The following is a 6,000-nucleotide window of genomic DNA, read 5'->3' on the forward strand; positions in this document are numbered from 1 at the left end:
TTAACATTGGGCTGAAGGAAGAAATGAGTCTGGTGCAATATCTGTGATCTGAGGCAATGAATGTTTTTCTGAGGGAAACATAATTTGTTGTGATCGATTTGAAATAATTTGGTAATTATTGTAATATGCCTTTAAGAGATAGCAGCACTGCCATCACTAGAGGGGAAGTTTGTCATGTGATCCAGTCTCAGTTTCACTTTGGCCTGTGAGCAGAGCACAGGGCACACAGCTCTGCTGCTGATGTTTCCAAGCTTTCTATCCAGGTATATATGTTCTCATGTGCCTAGTTAATAAATGAACCTAAAATGTGTTCACACGATCCCTTATGAGCGGTTGGTGCCTTGTAATCATTATAAAAAACATGACATGGTGCTCAGCAGTGGTAAAACAGCCTGGCAGCAAGATTAAATACAGGTATGACATGATGAACAGTCTTAGATGGCATGGGTTGACCCGCGATGTTCTCGTCAGACCACAACGGAGTTCACAGCATCAGAGAATTTTGAAATCACAGTGTGGTGATTGCACAGAAAAGCTTGGAAGACACAGGCCAGGATAGTGCTCAAATAAAGGGCTGGTAAGCAGACGTTTGCCTCGTATTGAGATTGCAGCTCATAGCCTGTCAGTTCAGTGAATGAGAGAGTGTATCGAGAGGACCAGCACCGAGTTAGCTTATTTGGGAAAGGTGAGTGACCAGGATGTGGGCTGGATCTAAGACTGGTGCAGCTCAATTACATGTGTCGTAAAGAAGGTTGGATAATTGAGAGCATGCCTTGATCCACAACATTTAAATGTAACTATGGAATGTTGTCCTTACAAAATACCCACATTAGAAGAGTTGAATCTGAGATTTGCTGGTGAAAAGTTCTTCTCAAAGTTTGATGCCAAGCATGGCTACTGGTCAGTACATCTCACAGAGATGTTCCAAGAGCTTACTACATTTTGTGCCCTGTTTGAACAATACTGTTTTCAAATACTTACCTTCGGGCTATCTGTCAGCCAGAATCTCTTTAAAGCTCACATGGACCGTGTTACATGCACTGTGCCAGGATTCTTCTGTACTTCCGATGACATTGCTCTTGTGGGAAGAACAAAGCAAGAACATGATCACAATCTGCACTTATTGATGTAAGCCATGTAATGAGGGATTAGTGTTCAACAATCTGAAATGCGCAATCAACATGCAACAGATCAATTTCTTCGTTTCAATTTATTCCAGTACTGGCGTATGTCCTGGTCCAAGTAAAATAGAGAACATTAAAGCCATGCCAACTCCTCTTCAAAGATGGCTAGGTGTCTTTAATTTCCTTTCTCTATACATTCCCAATTTCGCTCAAAAATCTTCATCGCGAAGGGAATTGTTGAGAAAGGATCTGCCTTTCTTGTGGCATGTAGACCACCAATACCTCATCGAAGCACTGAAACAGTCATTATCTAAAGCATCAACATTGTATTTTTACAATCCTAGGGAGACAACTACTCTGGAGATAGATACCACATGGAAAGGTCTGGGAGCACACATACTATAAAATGGCAAATCGATTGCACTTGCTTCAAAATCTCTGTCCATAACAAAATCCAACTACTTCAACATCGAGCGGGAAACACTAGCTTTAGTGTTTGGAACCATACGTTTTCATTATCTATTTGGCAAAAGATTTGTGGTAGAGACCGACCACAAGCCATTGGAAATGATTTGGCGAAAACCATTGACCAGCGCACCACAAAGATTGCTACATCTCTTGATAAAGATTACAACTGTGAAATTAGGTACAAGTCAGGTAACTTGATGGCCTCATTGGATATGCTTAGCAGGTTGCTTAACCCAGTGAAAACAGAAGATATATCCTTGGATCTATAAGTTGACTTCAGTAACATTGAGTTGAAGATGTTCCCAAACTGATCTGGTACATTTTGTGCAATTCAAATGCCAGCTGCTACAAGATGAAATGGCAAAAGGTTTCAAATTCCAGAAATGTGAAAAACCATCATCAAAGGATGACCTGATTCAACTCAGCATGAGATCATTTTGAGCTTACTGGGATGAGCTAGGCATCTCCTGGGGAGTAATTTTTAAAAGGCAGGCAGATCATCATACTAGATCATTTTTTTGTGACCTGAAATTCTTCAACAACTTCATCACTCACACATGGGCATAGATTGGACAAGAAGACTCGCAAGAGAAACAGTCCATTGCTGGGTATGAACAATGATATTGAAGTCATCATCAAGAAGTGTGAGTCACGTCAAGAGCATAAGCAAAGTCAGCACAAAGAACCACCGATCCTACACGAGGTTCCAACCTATCCTTGGTCCAAAATCGCATCCAACCTCTCTCATGTCCATGAACTGACTTCATCACCATTGTCGACTACTTTACCAAATACCCCATTATTCAACAATTGCACAATACATCAAGCACAACTGTCGCACACACTCTAAGTACTATCTTTTGTTTATTTGGTGTGCCTAGGAAGATCATTCCAGATAACAGTCCGCGATTTATTGGCAAGCTATTTCAGGATATATGTGAGATGTGGAATATCGATCACATTACAGCTTCTTCTCATTTCCCTAGATCTAATGGACTAGCTGAACAAATGATTCACACAGCGAGATCCCTAATTCTCAAATGTAGACAGACCAAGCAAGATCTGCACACTGCAATGTTGTATCTGAGAATGACACTTTAAGTGCAACTATTCCATTGCTGGCAGAACTCATGTTCGGTAAACCAGTGTGTACCAATTTACCAACTCTAACCCATCCTACTCTCTCATAAACTAGAGAGCAATTTTTTAAAACTGCAAGAGAAGATGACCAATGTGCATGATAACAATGCGGATACAGAATTGCGAAGTATAAAGAATTGGGACAATAAATTCACATCCAGGATCCCATATAAGGTATGTGGCACCAGCTGAGGTGACAAGGATTTGTTCAGATCCAAGATCCTAAGAAGTCACTACACACAAAGGCACAATTGTGTGGTGTAACCAAGGACAAATCAGATCCATTCCAGTTCCTCAACTACCATACAATCCTATTGCATCTTGGACAAGATCCAAAATATACCAGGAACATCAATGAATGACAATCCCGCAGATTATTGTGAGCAATTAAAGGCACCTCCAGACAAGGTTAACATTACAAGATCTGAGCATACCAGCAGATAACTCTACACTTTAGAGACTCATAGATTCGCCAATCCTACACCTTATGTAATGGTAATAAGTGTGAACATGTATTTTAAGTAGTTATACTTCTTTGGAAGGGGGAAAAGATTCTTTAAAAAGAAATATGCCTTTAAAGGATAGCAGCATGCCATCATTAGATGGGAAGTGTGTCATGTAAACTAGTCTCAGTTTCACACTGACCTGTGAGCAGAGCACACAGCACACAGCTCTGCTGCTAGTGTCTTCAAGTTTCTAACCATGTATATATGTTCTCATGTGCCTAGTTTAAATAAATGAACCCACAATGTATTTACCCACTCCCTTATGAGTGATTGGTACCTATAATAGCATTGTAAAAACACAACAGTAATGTTTCCATATTCTGCAGTCACTGCATTCTATGAAAGGTTTAGTTCATCCTGATTCAAAATGACAATGTACTGGAAGTGCAGATTTTGAAAGGTCCCATTTTTCTTTATTTCTCACCAGTAACAAGATCCCAGGAATGGGATTTACTGTGACACAAAGCCAGCTGTTATTTTTCAGGGTTCAGACGTCTCCCTGAGATACTAAATTTTCTGCTGAGAACTTGACTTAGAATCCGGCTTGCTACATTTCACCTGATTCCATACACAATCTGAAGACTCAATGAGCAGTTGCACGTTTACAAGCTGAAGCATTAATTTTCTCATGGATATCAGTAAACTATATTCACTTACAAATTTAAATTAGCAGCATCTTTGTGCTACAGATGATGGCAATAAGACATTTGAGGTAAGTAGCTAAGGAAAAGCATGTTCCTGGACAATGTGCGCACAGAGAATGGATTTGATTTCTGACGGTTTCAGTCTCTGGAAAGAAATGATCCAAGCTAGGATGCTTCACCATTTGCTTTCTAGTATTGCTGATTGTTTTGTGTGAGCTGTAAATTCACAGGGTCCTGCAACGCTTGCCCCTTAGTTACTTAATACCAATTGTACCTCATTAGTTATTGGCATTTGAACAATATGCTTCACTTTTTAGTATTAATAACATCTCAATATCAGACTGAAAGACTAAAAGGTGAAGCTAAAATAACACTTCCTAATTTGTTAATATGTGGATACATTCTAGGTCGGCTGATTTGAGCATTTCTCAAAGCTTGCTCTTTCCCAAGCAAGATTAAAGTGAAGCTTTATAGGATCTCCTTACTGTCTCACCTAATGCCCCAGAGTGACAGAGACCACTAATAACATAGTCCACAGGACCAATGTATTTCCACTAGGGCTTCAGCAACTTACTCACTTATTGCAATTGTCATTTTAAATGGCCAAATAAACCATTTCCTTTCTCACTGCTTCATTGTAGCTTCTTTCATTCAGGCTGGAGATAATATTGTCTGAGTTGTAGAAGCAAGGAAAGTTCTCCAAAGGTTTTGGCAACCACTTTGTCTGATGCTATAGGACCATAAGTTTTAACATTGATTTTTAGCTAGAGTCCAATGTTATTTGAGAGTAGTATTGGTCGTGGAACACCAATACGCTGTGCCACTTTCAGGTAGAGCAGCCATCTATCAGAGGGCTTGTCTTTCTCTCCTAGCTATTTATTCTTCTGGAAAGGTCCTCACTCTCGGGGCTCTGGTAACTAATGCCCTCCATGCTCATGGGAACTTAGGGCACTCTTTGGGTTGCTGGGAGTCAACCCATGAGTTGCATAGGCTGCTGTCAATAAGAACTCCATAAAAATCACTTAATCAAAAGTTCTCTTATTTATTGTGATAAAGCATTGTCCCTCTACATATTTTCCTATTTGATGTGCCACACAGAATTCTCTTGCATGATATTTTAAACTTATTTTAGGGCTTATTTTGACAATTTCAAGAAAGAACATTTTAAAGGGTGTGTTTCTCATGCTTCCTGATTCTCAGTCTGTACATGAAATACCTGAAATTATGCATGGTACCCAAATGAAATTAAAATAATAAGCATGGAGTAAACTTCTAAAATATATACCAGGCATTACTCTGAATCATAAGCACCTTGTCTTTAGGTGAAGTGTGAAGTTCAAACATTGTTTGCAAGCTGGTTCTTGCCCCCTTAAAATGGTGCCAAAAATTTCAGAACATCTGAGGAAGAAGCTGAAGAAAGAATCAACAAAATGTCCCTATTTTCAGTTTCAGATACTTATTGATTACAATCCTAAGGACTTACTAAACAGATACAGTTGTGCCATTAGACATGTTTATTGCATCAATTGAAATTAGAACAATAGCACTTTTACAATCATGCAGGAAATGTTACAAGTACCCAGTGGAGAAAACAGAAATACTGTAAAGTAAAATGAATTATTACTTACCGGTGTGACTGCTGCACTTTCCTGACATCAAATCATCAGCACTGCTCTATTCAGAAAAATAAAGCCAGGCAAGCTACTCACAACATATGAGTTTCAATTATTATTCAGTAAGGCCAGAATTGGTAGGACGATTAAAAGGAAGAAAGAAGTTTCTTTAGGTCTTTCTCAGTTGCAAGATGTGCAGTGTGTGTCCAGTCTGCTTATGAATGAAATACTGAGCAAGCAGAATCCTGCAGAGCTGCTGAAGTCAGCTCTGCAAATGCCTGTTACGCCTGTGCAGATTCTCCTTAAAGCTGCACTGCTAGAGAAATACCAACAGTCCAAAAGCATTCTCATTGAGGGTGTTCTGTGGTTGAAATACTGAATGATATGGTACCTAGTGACAGTTATAGCTTTGGGTGTGATATCAAGTCCTTAATTTGATCAAATATAAATTACAGTCTGTAGACAAAAAATGGACACGTTATTTTTAATTCAGTTTTCTTAACCA

General features: G+C 39.2%; 1 protein-coding gene across 3 annotated transcripts in view; it reads right to left on the reverse strand.

Annotated features, from left to right (window-relative positions):
* Positions 1–5,724, reverse strand: part of LOC121290309 (galactosylgalactosylxylosylprotein 3-beta-glucuronosyltransferase 1-like) — a 166,080-nt gene extending 160,356 nt beyond the window's left edge. For 2 of the 3 annotated variants that reach the window (XM_041210621.1, XM_041210623.1), the window contains exon 1: positions 5,511–5,724. The gene's annotated coding sequence lies outside the window, so the exon portion shown is untranslated. Of the gene's footprint in view, positions 1–981; positions 1,079–5,510 lie in introns of all 3 variants that reach the window. The other variant, XM_041210622.1, reaches the window with a different exon arrangement.
* Between the last annotated feature and the right edge of the window lie 276 nt (positions 5,725–6,000).

This window comes from Carcharodon carcharias, chromosome 18 (assembly GCF_017639515.1).
Source record: "Carcharodon carcharias isolate sCarCar2 chromosome 18, sCarCar2.pri, whole genome shotgun sequence".
Classification (NCBI taxonomy): Eukaryota; Metazoa; Chordata; class Chondrichthyes; order Lamniformes; family Lamnidae; genus Carcharodon; species Carcharodon carcharias.